Source organism: Lissotriton vulgaris, chromosome 7 (genome assembly GCF_964263255.1).
Source record: "Lissotriton vulgaris chromosome 7, aLisVul1.2, whole genome shotgun sequence".
In the NCBI taxonomy this organism is placed as follows: domain Eukaryota; kingdom Metazoa; phylum Chordata; class Amphibia; order Caudata; family Salamandridae; genus Lissotriton; species Lissotriton vulgaris.
Window position 1 is genome coordinate 1,108,858,429 of NC_141695.1, and position 16,339 is coordinate 1,108,874,767.

The window sequence follows — 16,339 nt, forward strand, 5'->3', positions numbered from 1 at the left end:
CATCAGGATTTAAGCAAGCCGGGCCGAAGACGGCTGAAATGCCAGTAACCGGTCCCCGGTAGCTTGTCTCCTTTCTGGTGAAGAATTGGCTTGGTAGTTTAGTCTGCCCTGTTCCCATGATGCACTGGGCCAGGGACAGACTGATTTGCATATAGCCAGGTTCTGAGCTGGGATGGTGCAGTGAGATAAATAACGGTGATGGATCAAGCCCTGATCTTTGGACTGGGTGAGAGTGGTCTGCTTAATTCAGACACTCTTTTCATCACCACCCCCTTTTCTGAATTGTACCTGGTCACTCTTAGGCATCAACTTCACCCAAAACACCCAAGTTCACATTTCTGCGATTTCTTTGAACGACATATATAACGCCCTCCCACATATATCTCTCACCCCGCCTTCTCTAGACACTACCCGCCCTGACTTGCTATACGCAGAAGAAGCCTCCAATCTATCTGCCCCCCCTTCCTACACCGTGAATACCCAGGATACCCTGACCATCGCGCAAGCTCACCCATCTTTATCACTGATGAAGAGTCCTCAGTGGATTCCATACAGTCAGCTGCCCCATCTGAAGCGGCGTCCATCCCACCCCTGGAAGGTGACGATCCTGACTCCCCTCCACCCTCAGTCTCAGACGCCAATTCTTACTACTCACAATCTGAGGACGATACAGCACCTCTGTTAAGAGCACTCTTGTCCGATTATTTGCAAGACCGCGCAGGCCCTGCATCCCTACCCCACTGTTCCCACAACCTACCGCACTGTTCCCACTTTATGTAGGGGAATGAACCATAATACCAGCGACAATATCACAATATTTCTAATCAACAATAACATTGTGGGTATTTCAGACGGACATCCGTCTTGTTTTTTCCACGTGTCACCCCTCACCAGCGCGGTTCTTCTCAAAATCCTCCAAGTACTATACATTGACGTTAGCCACCTCACGCAAATTACTCTATCCCTCGCACCTGCATTCTCGTGCCCCAGTGATCCGGCACCAAACACCTCCAAAAATAGACGCAAATAGCACACCCCCACGTAGGACACAACTTATTTCATTCCAAACCTAATGCAAGCACTTAGGGCGCTATTTGACAAAAGAATAATATGCGTCTCCTCGCTCAAAACACCCCGGTGGATTCACATACATGTCCGCCTACTATCTCCAGGCTTAGAAATACCCACCACCTACACTTCTTCCTGGCCCCGAAACCCTATACAGAGCAAAATTATCTTGGCCCTTGCCCGTTACAACCTTGAATTTCCTGACTTCTCAGGTACAGGTGTATATCGGGGACCAGAAGAATTGGACTTGAGGCTAATACTTATCCACATTGTCTTCTGTGAAATTGGAGACAAGCTCATAAAAGATCAATTTCCTAACTTTCCCAGCATTTAGGGGGAGAATACATAGGTGAGGCACACACACCCTTCTGCGCAGAACATACAGCATCACCAACACGTTACTATCCCCATGCCCAGGATACTGAGTTCTACTATATACCAAACACCTACTGATTTTTACATATACTTTATCCTAGACCTTGAGGGGTGGGGAGGACCAACAGTCCTATCAAGTGTCTTTCCTAGGCACCCACACCAGTCTAAAGTAGCTGACGCCTGCTTTGGGGGACAGCTTCTGTTCCCCGAGTGTACTCCATCCCAAAACATTGAATTAAAAAACACCATATTTGACCGCATCTTTGAGGCAGTAGCAGGTGAACTTGTACTAGATCTCTAGAACCGCACATACCGCACCATCCCTCATTGCAAAGTCTGACTGCAATCCACACAAATATCTCATCATGGCAACACCACTCCAACATGTCCTGAAAATGTTTAGTGGACAGGAACAACGCATACTCAAACCCTGTAGGGAGCTTCACAAATTAACAAGGAATATGGATTATCCTTGGCCCTCCGAAGGGAGCTTTGATGTAAATATTCTCGAACACGCCACCACTTTCCTAAACACCAAATATTCCGGCACCAAATTACAAAAAAGGAAAGCCTCCTTAGATCTCTGGCGCATCTTTAAAGAGAACCCGCAAGAGCACACTGCCCCCCTGCCCACTGCCCCTTCGGTGCCCCCATCATGTAACCGAAATTCTCCCCATGACCTGGACAGATCCCTCGGCCATTTTTAGTAGTCTGACCATTAAAGAATCGTCGAGAAAGAAGATCTCCTACCCAAAGCTAGGCACGTTTAAAGCATGGAAGGATATAAACTATAATAATTTAAATATACTTTTAAATAACACTAGACCTGATTTATCTAACGATCCCTGTATTTCTACCCACCAATTCCATGAATGGTTGGGCGATGCCACGTCGCAGTTAGTACCCACCAAGTCCCATTCAAGAAATAGGAGCACGCCGACTGCTCAGTGGTACACAGAAGAGTTAAAAATACAAAAACAATTAACGAGAAACAGGGAAAGGCACTGGCGACAAACTTATGATAGCGAAAACAAGAACAAATATAAAGAAGCTCTAGCCACTTACAAAACTATGATAGCGGCAGCAAAGAAGCACTTTTTTTCACTACACATAGAACAAGCCAAAAACTCCAGCAAACAACTGTACAACATAGCCAAAACCCTATCCGGTAACACACCGGACTTAAACCCCCCTCCATCACAAACGCTATGCGATGCCTTGTCTGAGTTCTTCTTCGCGAAGGTAAATAATATATACCAAGCTTTTACCTCAGAACCAAATATCAGTTTTGCCTCCACCTCCCAGATGGTCCTGAGCAACACCATGACTAGTTTTAAACCCTTAACGACCGATCAAACAAAGACCATACTGAGTTCCATTAAATCAGGATCAGCCTTGGACCCTTGCCCCACGTCGGTGTTAGCCAAGCTATCAGACACAATTATTCCTATTATCACCCACGTCTGCAATACAATATTGAGTTCTGGGACTTATCCGGACTCCTTAAAAAACACGCTGATTAAACCTCTGCTTAAAAAACCAAATCTCGACAGACAAGATCTGAAAAACTACCGGCCTATAGCAAGTCTCCCTTTATTAGCCAAAGTGACGGAGAAGGCTATGAACCAGCAGCTGTCGGAACACATAGAGAAAAACAACCTGCTTGATGATACTCAGTTTGGGTTCCGTAAATACCATGGGACGGAAACCGCTCTCATCAAAGCAGCGGATGATATTAGACTCATCCGGGACCAAGGAGGGACAGCATTGCTGGTACTCTTAGATCTCTCGGCAGCTTTCGACACGGTTGACCACAAGACCTTGGTCGACCGTGTCGGAAAAATGGGCATTCAGTCCACTGCGAGAAACCTGCTGGCCTCCTTCTTGGCTAATAGAACTCAGGCGGTCACATTAGGACCATTCCAATCTGCCAATCTGTCGTTACCGTGTGGGGTTCCTCAAGGCTCATCCCTAAGTCCGACACTATTTAACATTTATGTGTCGGACCTTGCTAGTGTCATCAAAGCACACGGGATGTGCCTAACCTCATACGCAGATGACACGCAGTTGGTGTTGGCCATTTAGGGTGACGGACCGGAGGTGGCAGAACGGTTCCAAAGAGGAATGACCGCTATCGGTGAGTGGATGGCAGGAAACTGCCTGAAGCTCAACTCCGAGAAAACGGAGGTGGTCATCTTCGGCACTCTCTCGCCATCCTGGCCTGCAACTTGGTGGCCATCAGCATTCGGCACTCCACCTTGTCCTACCTCCAAGGTCAGAAATTTGGGAGTTACCTTTGACGACCAGCTCAACTTTATGGCACATGCCAATAAGGTAGCGTCCACGGCCCATTTTAAACTCAGAATGATAAGGAAAATCCTGCCTTTTCTGCCTGACACGGCCGCCAAGACCCTGGTCACGTCACTGGTTTTAACTTCATTAGATTATTGTAATGGACTCTTTCTGAATGCACAAACCAGAGTCACAAAAAACCTGCAGACGGTACAGAATGCGGCCGCCCGCTTGTTGTCCAAAAAACCTAAATTTGCACCCATTGCGGATACTTTGAGGACCTACCATTGGCTATCTATCCAAAACAGGATAAAGTTTAAATCAATGTGTACAGTCTATAAAGTAATGCAGGATCAAGGGCCTCGCTTCCTAAAAGATCAATTAATTCCTTACACCCCAGTCAGAAAGCTCCGATACTCATCACTTAATCAACTAGTGGTCCCACGTAGCAGAACAGTCACCTGGGGCGACCGCCGCTTCTTAGTAGCGGCTCCCAAAATCTGGAATACCCTGCCATACCACGTCAAAACCAGTACCTCACTCCTACAGTTTAGGAAAAGACTGAAGACGTGGTTATTTAACCAATAACACAGTATACCAGTCCGCATGAATTTCACCTCTGAGGAGAGACATTACTGCAGTCTAGCGCCGAGACACCCACGGGTATTCGTTCGTGCTCCATAAATGTCAGTAAATAAATAAATGAATAAATAAATACCAGGCCTCTGGCAAGTACCCCGCAATAGCATCCGCTGAAAATAAAGAACTAGACCTACAGTGTACAACCAATACCTTACCAACTGTCGGATACGGACAACTCCCAAGTGACCTCTTTGCCACATCCGAACACCCTCAACCTGTCATTGAAGGTACTGCCCCATCGGCACCACCCGGCACCAGCAGTGGCCCACTGATACCCGACACAGTGCCAGCCACCTTACCGGACACAATGCCAGCCACAGTCAGTCCCCTACCTGCACCTCCTATACCCGTCACAATGCCAGCCCCAGTCAGTCCCCTACCTTCAGCTCCTGTCGCCAGTGGTAGTCCGACACTGCACACCACGGTGCCAGGGTTGCCAGGACAAATAAATGCGCAGTTTTTGCTACAACTGAACCCCACTTCCATCGCAGTCCTACCTGTTGAGGAGGACGAGGAAAATGCAGACAACGTGTCCCTAGCACCATCAAATAACTCACACACGTCATCTCACCACTCACTTCGCCATGCACTCCCGCACTACCCTGACCTCAACAGCCTCCGTGACGCCAATGCTCCACAACTCCAGGAGCAGGAGGCCACCCCCCGAGACCACATACCATTTTGCGGCACAAACACAGGCGAACCACTGATCACATTCTCCTCTGTTCACCAACAGAGTAAGGAAAGGGAGCTACAGGGCCCGCCGGCACCATATTTGGTCCATTATGACGCATGGAGACCGGCCACAGAACTCAATAAAAGCCCTGAGTGTAGTCCCAATGGGGAGGCCCGAGCTGACATGTTCGTCAGAGAAATGCCACACGACTACGAGCACGACCACATATCTCAGGTAGTCCGACGTGCCTCATTAAAGTTAGAGAAAATCAGCGACAGATTATCTGAGACTCTCAGGATTACCCACCCTAGCACACCACATACTTAGCAAACAAAGAACACCTCACGGCAACTCACTGCACAAGCAGACCCCTTTGAAAATATTGAAGGGACTGGGGAACAAGGCCATAGTCAGCGGCAGACAGCCCACTTCCCAGCCACACCCTTGCCAACAGCAGGTCCCTCTCGGGACATAAGAGACTATGATGGACTACCAGAAGTACAGTACCATGGGTCCCCCTCCCCGTGCCTCCAGACAACTGCGCCAGACCACACACGCACAACTGCTGGGCCAACACAGGTCCACCCCACACCCCCTGACATACCACCACGGCATCCTGTGCTTGTACCAGATCCATTCGCCCCACCATCCGCCACAGACATGGTACATTCCTCCAGGCAGCCACACGCCACAAATTTGACAAAATCAACAAACCCATTCTACGATATTCAGGAATTCCCAAACACAGGGGACACAGGGAGGAAAAAGAAGAAAAGGACAACAGAGGTAGAAAGACTCAGTATTAGGAACGCACGGACGACCAGAGGACATCGTATACGATGCCCCTGGCACCGACACTCACATCAATTACAAGGTCACTGGCACCGCCTCCATGCGAAACACTCGAGCTAGGGCAGGCAATGGCATGTTCCTCAGCAGTTTTTTCATGAGAGCAGGATGCACACCTGTCCTTTATCCATTTTCTTAAACCATGTTTAATCCATATTTATTCTTGCATGCGTGTAATTTTCTGTAGTGCAGTGCCCAAACGCACTAAGGTACTAACATTCAAAAGACGTGGGACTGTGTCCAGTCCCCAGAAAAGCACAGCGTGATGCCATTTTTGGCTATCTATTTTCAATCTTAATTAGTCCAACTTTTATCCAACTTTTATCCAAGTAATCCGTGAGCCTTTTATAATCAATCCTCCAACTTTTAGAAAAACGGGACCACGCACATTCTATACACGTAATTTTCAAGTTTCTACTGTTCATATGGAGTCACTCTGGACATTTACCAAGAACATGATAAGAAGTGAATTTGGTTCCAAGCAGTATTTATTCATCCAAATCATATAACCCAATACATTTTGGGCTTCGCGCCCTTCTTCGGGGGTCACTGCTCTTGCTTCATTACAAGCCCATTGCTTCTCTGCTAATTTCAACGAACCTAGGATGAATAAATACTGCTTGGAACCAAATTCACGTCTTATCATGTTCTTGGTAAATGTCCAGAGTGACTCCATATGAGCAGTAGAAACTTGAAAATTACGTGTATAGAATGTGCGTGGTCCCGTTTTTCTAAAATTTGGAGGATTGATTATAAAAGGCTCACGGATTACTTGGATAAAAGTTGGATAAAAGTTGGACTAATTAAGATTGAAAATAGATAGCCAAAAATGGCATCACGCTGTGCTTTTCTGGGGACTGGACACAGTCCCACGTCTTTTGAATGTTCCTCAGCAGGCCATGTGCCGTGCGGGATAACGACCTAACTCACAACAAAATAGTGACCATAGGCGAGAATTCAGATTATGCTGTCAACCCCTTCTCAGACGATCTGGCCGGATGGACAGAATCCCTGGCCCAGCAGATGATCCCCTGGCCAAGGGAAGGGTCTTTCGAACCTCAGCATATGGCCACAGCAGTAGAATGCATCCTGGAGGGTGTAGGGGATGAGGATTGGGATTATGATTATATGCGAGCCATTCTCAAAATTTGGCAGAAATACGCCATACGATATGACACCACAAGACCGAAGCATCAAGGTGTAGGAATTACCCGCCAGATGCCGCTATTATACAAAACAGCAAAGGACCCTCCTATATATAACTGCTGGTCTTATACAGAGAAGGAAGCCGTTAAAAAGAACCTTTCGCCCCTCACGGAGGGTGCCAGCAAATGGATAGTGGCCCTAGAAAAAAATACTACAGGGACAAAAACAAGGGGTTGGGGACATGAACAGTTTGCTTATCTCCCTCATGGGAGGTGAAGCAGAAGAAATTTTCACAAGTATCAGTAGAGGGTTAATAACAATGAACGACACCACGTACGATGGAGAACCATTTGATAAAATAAGGGCGGTCTCATGGTCTCATGGTCTCATGGTCTCATGTCTCTGACCATGCAACCAAATGAGGACCCTATTAACTTTATTTCTAGAATGAAAGAAAAATGGCACCAGGAGTTAGGTGACTCCTGGAATACAATTGGAGGGAACAGCAGGCTCTTTTACCATATGGTGAAGAGAGGACTGCCAGAAGACGTGCAGGAAAAATTAGATGGGGTAGTAGCCATGGAAGCAAAACTGTGGCCTGAAATACAAGACCACATCATACATTTCTGCAAAAAGAAAATAGAACAGGAAAAAGGTAGGCAGCTAGCTATTGAAAATGCAGCTGCAAAACTAGTACAGCAGAAGCTTAATAAGAAAAAGGATGCCGTGGACAATCTCATGGTAGCTGCACCTGTCAGCCAAATGTTGGCAGTCACCACCTTCCCACGGGCCGCTCAAAACGCACTTGCCACCAATCCCCAGTCTGCCCCACAAATGCAGCAGCCTGCCATGCAATATGTGCAGCCACAGACACAACAGCAAACACAGCCAGCCATACAATACGTGCAGACACCACCACAACAATCAGTGCAGTATGTACAGGCCCAACCACAGCCTACAGTACAATACGTGCAACAACAGCCCCCTGTACAATACATGACACCAATGCCTGCTTACGGGAATGATCAGCAGCACTACAGCAATGACAGGAATAATACCTACAGAGGCACAGGGATGCAGGGACGGGGAATGGAGTGGGACAGCAAAGGGCCCCACTGCAGGCAGGGACACGCACCTGCTTTTATTGTCACAAACAAGGCCACATGCAAAGGGAATGTCGTACTAGGCTTCGAGAGCAAGGCCAACAACCCATGGGCCCTATCCAGCAAGCACCACCACAACTCCAACAACATCAACAGATGTATACACAACAGCCCCAGATATTGTATGCCTATGCCCAACCTGCCCCACAGGAAAGTATGCAGCCCCAGCAGGTGCAAGTCCCCATGCAGCCTCTGCAAATGCAAACTCCCATGCAGCCACAACAGCAGGTATCCACGTACCAAATGGTGTCCCAAGCCCAAAACACTACACCCCAAGGAGGAGTGGTGATTACTCCCAACAATCCTTTCACACAGGGCACCATCCAACAATACCAAAGTGGAGGATACACTTGCTAGGACAGCCCACAGACAACTCTTGTGTGCCCAGTTTTATAATGCATCATGAGCGGTGAAGATGACCCCACCGTCCTGGTCACAATAAATAACAAAACATATAGCTTCCTCATTGACACAGGCGCCACGTACTCCTGCATTACAGGCGGACATCTGCCTATTTCTGATCAAGTAGCGGACACACAGGGATTCTCTGGGGCAATAGCAAGGGTCCCATTTACCAAGCCAGTACCCCTGCAAATAGGAGACCGGGTGCTGGAGCAACCACTGCTTTATTCACCACATTCTCAGTCAACCTTTTAGGTAGAGACCTCATGGCAAAACTGAACATGACAATTCACTTCCATGAGAACGGAACAATGGTTCGTTCTATACCAGGCACACCACTAGCAAGGATGATGGCACTAACTGTTGACTCTTCCTTGAAGGATCAAGTAAGGGCCCGCCCTGTGGATGAGCAAGCATTCTGCGCTGCGGTACACATCATTGTAGCCAACATACCAGAACTACACAATCGCACTGTCCAACTCCCAAAAGAGTTCCTCTTCCGCCCACAGTCTCAGAACTCCCAGACATCTGACAGGAACATGATCTTAGGCATACACGCTCTTCACATTACACCTACAAACTGGGCCTTTATAGCAGGAGACGACCATATGTGCTCCTGGGTCTGTGCAATTTTCATAGAGCCCGGACACCAAGTGAGAAACATTTCAGACGAACAGCTCTTTGGTGATCCTGATCACCATCCCATAACAGAGATCGTCTATCAGTATGAGGTACCCCTCTCGGTGACAGTGGAAAAGAGAACGCCCACTACCCACCAAAATATGACTCAGTACGTGAAGCAGACTTGGCTCAAGTCCCGCCACACCTGTGGACCACCGGTCCCAATGACGTAGGCCTCATTCGCTCTGCCACCCCATTTAAAATAACACTGAAACAAGGTGCAATTCTACCCAGAATTAAACAGTACCCATTATCTAAGGAAACAGAGGAAGGCATTGCCCCTACCATACAAGCCCTGCTGGATCAGGAGGTCATATACCCATGCGTATCTCCCTGTAACACCTGCCTATTCCCTATTCGTAAGGGCAAGACCAACCAATGGCGTTTGATTCATGACCTGCGTTCGATTAATAACATAGTGGTACCCGAGTTTCCCATCGTCCCAGACCCTTCTGTCATCCTCACCAATGTTCCCCTGAATGCACAATACTTTTCCGTGATCGACCTGAAAAATGCGTTTTTCAGCGTCCCCCTTCACCCAGACAGTCAATACCTATTGGCGTTCTGCTACAAAGGGGTGCAAATTAGTTACAGAAGACTACCCCGGGGGTACTGTGAGTCTCCCAGCATCTTCAACAGAGTTGTCAAAGAAGATTTAGCGAATTTCCAATGTGACAGCACCTTGCTGCAATATGTTGATGACATTTTGCTCTGCAGCACCACAGAACAGCATTGCAGAACAGACACCATCTCTCTGCTCTCCACCCTAGCTCACCAAGGGTATAAAGTGGACAAAAACAAGCTTCAGTACTGCCAAACAGAGGTACACTACCTAGGCCAGGTACTATCAGCATCAGGGAGAAGAGTCACACCAGACAGAGTTGAGGCCATAAAAAATACCCCAGAGCCCCAAACTGTGAAAGAAATGCAAAAATTCCTTAGCCTTATCAATTATGTCCGTCAATGGGTCTTTGACTTCTCCACCATCACTGCCCCCTTGCTGAAGGCAGTCAAAACAGCCAAGGATAAACGCAACAAAGTAGACTGGACACCTGAAATAACAGCATCCTTTAAGTAGCTCAAAGATGACATAACAAACGCACCAGTGTTAGGCACACCTGACTACACAAAATAATTCTACCTGTTCACCCACTGCAATGGTCAGGTCATGACTGCCGTCCTTACTCAGAAATACCCAATGGGCCACAAGCGCATTGCCTACTTCAGTGGCATGCTAGATTCAGTCATGAAGGGCCATTACCTCTGCAAGCAAGCTCTTGCTGCTGCAGCCTTTGCTGTAGATAAAAGCACCCCCATTGTCATGGGATCTTTACTGACCATGTACACAGAGCATGCTGTCTTTGCCATAATTCAGAAAGCCAAGACAACACTGACCACCCAGAGAGTGTCAGGTTACGAAGCCATACTGTCATTGCCCTCTCTAAAAGTTGTCAAATGTCACACAGTCAACCCTGCCACATTCTTTGCCCATCCCATTGCGGCCTCCGATGACGACACCCATGACTGTGCCAGATACTGTCCTGACGAATCAGGAGCAGCGAAAGAGGACCCCCTGCCAGACAGCACTGTATATTTTGTTGATGGGTCCTCCACCATTGATCAAGAGACAGGGATTAGGTACACAGGTGCCGCAGTAGTCAGGGCCCAACAGAATGACTCGTCTGATTCCCTAGACATTGTACAGCAAATTACATTGCCTCCACACTATTCAGCCCAGGCTGCAGAATTGGTGGCACTAACTGCACGCTTTGCACCACGGGGCTGATGACCACATCACAGTGTACTCAGACTCTGCACATGTCACAACAACGACACACTCGAGCATCCTGCGCTGGAAACGGCGCGGCTTTCTCAAATCAGATGGGACACCTGTATGCCACAAACAATTACTGGAAGACTTGATTGAGGCCCTCACACTTCCAACTGAGGTAGCGGTGGTCAAATGTGCAGCACACACTAATGGACAGGACTTTGTCTCCAGAGGTAACGCTCTGGCAGACTGGGCAGCCAAAGATGCAGCCAGACCCCCCTTACTTTCCAATGAACCTGATCCGTACAACGCCCCAATACTATTTGCCCAAGCTATGGCACCAGCACAACAGACAACAACACATGAAAACAGTATAGCTTCACCACAGCACACGGACATCAACAAGGACACGGACACCAGCAATGACACTCTTGACCCAAATGCCTCCTGCCCGATCGACAACACACAACAATACGATTCCTTTGCCCAACTGCATCTCAGAGAAATACAAGAAAGTGCACCACAACAAGAGAAAGATCTATGGAAGAAGAGGGGAGTACAGCAGGACCCTGCTGATTTTATTTACAGGCAGACCTTTTCTGGAAAACCTGTCATGCCACAAGCCTTACTGCAGGTGGCACTGGACCAACTCCACCTTCCCGCACATGTCTCCCGAGATAACATGTCCACAACACTGCAAACAGATTGGTTCATTCCCAATGCCCACGAATTAATACAACTTTTTGTCAATAATTGCCTCATCTGCCAACAGTACTCACCAAATCCAATGCTCAAAACAGTTGCTTCCACCATCCCAAAACCCTCTGGCCCCTTCAAAGAACTCCCTATGTTGACATGATCGATAGGTGCCAAAATTACCGATATCTCATTGTGGTGGTATGCCCATTTTCGCGCTGGATCAAAGCTGGACCATGCGTCCACTGCGATGCCAAAGCAGCAGCCACATTCCTACTGCGTGACGTCATCTCACGCTTTGGAATTCCCGAGGCCATCAGAACGGACAACGGGAGCCATTTTTCAAACGCCATCTTTTCCTCCCTGACCACAATGCTAGGCATCAGACACAAACTAACATCTGCCTATCACCCCCAAAGCAATGGCATTTGTGAGCGCCTCAACGGCCTGCTCAAAAACAAAATAAGCAAAATCAGCGCCACCATCGGTAAAAAATGGCTCTACTGCCTTCCCCTTGCCCTCTACTCACTGAGAAACTCCCCAAGCTCGGATCACCACCTCACGCCGCACCAACTTGTCACCGGACGATCCATAAATGTAACTATCCCCTCCACCAGGCCCAAAACTGACTGCGAGTCATCGTCAGAGATAGTTAAAGCTGAGCTTTATGAATTTGTGTCCACACTAACCCGCGCTACGTAGTTCCTTTCTGCCCAGGTGTCCAAAAGTAAGGAGAAGAGCTCCACCGATCCAGAGCTGCCACCTATCCATCCTGGAACGCTGATCTTCGTCCGGAGGCACGTCAGGAAGTGGAAAGACCCCAAGTTCTACGGCCCCTTTGCAGTGACTGATTCATCTCCAACTGCCGTCCGGATAGCTGAGCGCAAGGCATGGATCCACCGGCGGGACGTTCGACTTGATCCTGCGCCTCCGCAGCAACAAACAATGGACTGAGAGAGGAAAGTGACATGCCGATGGTCCGCCTGAACGAGGACAGCTGTTTCCCATCCACTGTCGAGGAAGAAGAAGAAGATGAAGAAGATGAGACCCCAGTGCTGCTCCAGGAATGCAGCAGCCGAGATGCAAAGTTAGGTACTCTTATCACATTTATGTTCTGTATCCTTGTTGGAGTGGCACTAATAACTCTTAATTGGTGTATCTATTTTCTTGCTGTGAAAAGTTATAATGATAGAAGCAGCCAAGATGCCTCACTGTCCACTGTTCCATCCACTGTACCAGCGGTCACACGCAAATAGCAGAAAGCACCACACAGCACACTAGGTCCTGAACTCCCAGAAAATAGCACTGCTAGCAACACACCCACTAGTGTGCACCTTGAAGTCTCACCCTTTACCCCAGAGTAAAGGAATGGTTCATGGAATATAGCTACCAACGCCACAGAACGAGCATCCCGTCAACGCCCTATCCCCCCTACTTGACAAAGTCAAAACCCCATATCCCTTCCCCATTCGTCCCTGGGACCCATATAGGGAGTAGACACAAGCCGAAAGGAAAAAGATCCAAAACATTCCAACATCTTGTACAAATCCAAGAAGGCCTAGGGCCCATGCTATACCTACAACAATCAATAAAAGATCACTCAGTCCACTCCTCGATAGGAGAGAACTCGTGGTACAGGGTCATGACAGCAGTAGGGAAAACAATGACGAATGAGTCCTGCTATGTGTGCTCCTACATCCCCCATGCAGTGGGAGCAGACAGACTAATTTTCCCTAAAGAAGTCCCACCTCCAACAGCTATGTGTCTTCTGCATCTATACCTTTGCCGCATACAAGGACAGACACAAATCAGTAAAGTTGAATTAGATACAGTATTTGCGAATACCACAACATGGGACTATACACCCATTTTATACAAGGTTATCACAGAGGTAGCCGCCTTGACGGAGGCGATAAAAATAATGCGGAAAAGGGGATATAGAAAAATGGACATTCATGGACCAGCCATCCTGAAACAAGGATGATTTACAGTATCAGTGCCCGTAACATCTTGCGATGATTCACTACCACACATGTCCATGCCACAATAGGACGGTACTGAACTTATCCGCTCAGGTGTACACAAAGGGCAGATGGATCCCTGTGGATGGCCTAGTATGTAGAGCAGCCTCCTTAGGTCCCCCTTGGGCTGGTGAAACAGAATGGGAAGAAGACATTGACTGGGATGTTGAGGAAAACTGTGAACAAATTTGGAATGAAGCAGGAAGCAGATACACCTGGGGTGGGGAAGGAATGTCTGAACATAAAAAAGGATTCAAACTAAAAAACCCATCTCTTTGTTTCATAGGTAATAGCTCCGTCTCTGTTGAGCGTAACACAGGCTGCAACACAACTGTCTTAAATTTCGATATGCAGTTCGGCACCTCCACCCTGATGAACTACTATTGGGCTTGCGGAGAACACCTCTATCTCCAACTACCTCCTCAGTGGCTCGGACTGTGTACTTTGGTCACTCTACATGAAGTACATCTGGTTGTGCCGGCATCAAATGCTTCCCACATACTGTCACATCCAATGACAGGTGACGTGACATTCCTCCACCGACACCGGCGAGCAGCAGAGTATTTCGCAGCAGAAGCCCATGGTAAGGTCCCAGAAGAATTCCGCCTCTTCAACGAGGCGCAGCTTTTCTTCGGAGGGGCATTCCCAATGTTTCAAACTCAGGCTAATGCCCGTTTTTCTGGAAGTAACACGCTATGAGGTCATGAAAGCCATCAACAGCACCAGAGACGGCCTAAATGCAGTAAGGGAAGAACTGCGCCCACTAAGACTAATGGTTCTGGAACATCGCTACTTCCTCGACATGCTGACGGCCAAAGATGGTGGTCTGTGTCATCAAATCGGAAAATCCTGCTGCACGTTCATACCGGGAAACAATGAAGATAACGGATCCATATCAAGGGCCATTGAGGAGTTGACTAACTTGGGAAAAGAAATGACCGACGAAGGAGGTGCCCCTGCGGACATTATTCCAACAGACTGGTTCACTCTTGACTGGATGCCTTCATGGCTAACAGCAATTCTGAAATTGATTATACCCCTTGTTGGGATTTTATTAATACTGTGTTGCGCCTTTCAGTTAGGGAGCCATTGCATTAAAAGATTAAGTACCTAGGCAGTAGGGATGAATTATGCTAGCACAGGGATCTTCCAGATAGCCAAGTATGAAGACATGGATCGACTCCCCGGGGATGGGACTGGAGTGCAATTAGAGATGAGCCAGATAGCTGCACCTGGCCCCCACTATGGCGTGCCAACGGCTCCCCCACTCCCCCCTGGTAGGGACACCATGAGCACCAGCCCTACAGCAGCCCAATACGAACGTCTACTTAAAGAATCAGGTGCCGAATATGCCGACATAATTGCTAGGCCAGATGGAGCTAGAGCAAAGAAAAAAGAGCAGTTCCAAGGCAGCTTTAAGTGTGATGTTAATGACATACCCTGGATACCCCCCCTGGCTGAAGGGTCACCGAAATACTCAGTTAGGAGCGTGTTCATAAATTAACAAGACGGGGGAGATGATGAAGGGTTAAAATCACGCTCTACCATCTGATCACCAAAAAGAGCACCTCTTATCTGTCTTGATAGCGAAAGTGTCACATAATGCCCTACCAGAGAGAACCTGAAAATGTGCCTAAAACCCTCAATTTTGCTATGCATGATCAGCAAACTAAAATCCCACAAACTCCCTGAATCCTGGGGTTATAGACCCAAGGCAAAGGCCAAAAAGACATGTCTAAGGGTAACAAAATGCACTAGGCCCACACTGATGTTAAACCTGCATTTCTGGTGCATTGAAAAACAACGTGGTAAAGTGGCCTGACGTGAAGTACAGTAATTTTCCACAGCCTTAAGACCAACGCCCTCTCACACGTACACAAGACCCAGCTGGTGTAGATTGACACATCTTGGGAGGTTGACACATCGAGACTTTTCACTGAAACCATATTTTGAAACATTGCTTGCACGAAGTAAAAGCCGCAACCTCTCGCAATAGCAGTACCTATCGTAAGTTCCGCTCTCACATATATTTTTAGAAATATGTACAGGACAAGAAGTATTTGTTTATGTTCTGCGGTCAAGCATGGCCAACCAACCGTTAGGACACCTGACCACCCCCACTGTCCTAGGACAATGCGGTCAAGCCACCTGCATCAGAAAATACGCCAGGACAGTGTTATTTCTGTGATTTTAGGTATAAAAGATCCACCATCACAATTAGAAGGCAGAACTTTCCAAGCTGACTTTTTGGGCGGTTCTCCGGTCGACCGTATCTGATTTGGGACTTTCGGAACCTACTCTACCAGGTGATGCCTTCCTGAATAAGATAGCTTTTCAATCTTCTTAATAATTTTAGCTAGCCAGGTGCTTTTTCATCCATACCCAATTCCTTGCATTATAGGTATCATTTTAGTGTAAGATCCTCTAGGGTTCTACTCCCTAGATAGGTGCTTCAAGGCACTAGGCCTGATAGACATGTACTCTGTATAACCCAGCTAAAATTCAATGGTGTCTTTTTAATCTTAACAACATGTAGTAAGGGACCCCCTCAAGCAGA

General features: G+C 47.7%; 1 pseudogene; it reads left to right on the forward strand.

Moving 5' to 3' along the window:
- Positions 1-13,776: 13,776 nt before the first annotated feature.
- On the forward strand, positions 13,777-15,286 carry LOC147702988 (syncytin-2-like; annotated as a pseudogene).
- The last annotated feature ends 1,053 nt before the right edge of the window (positions 15,287-16,339 follow it).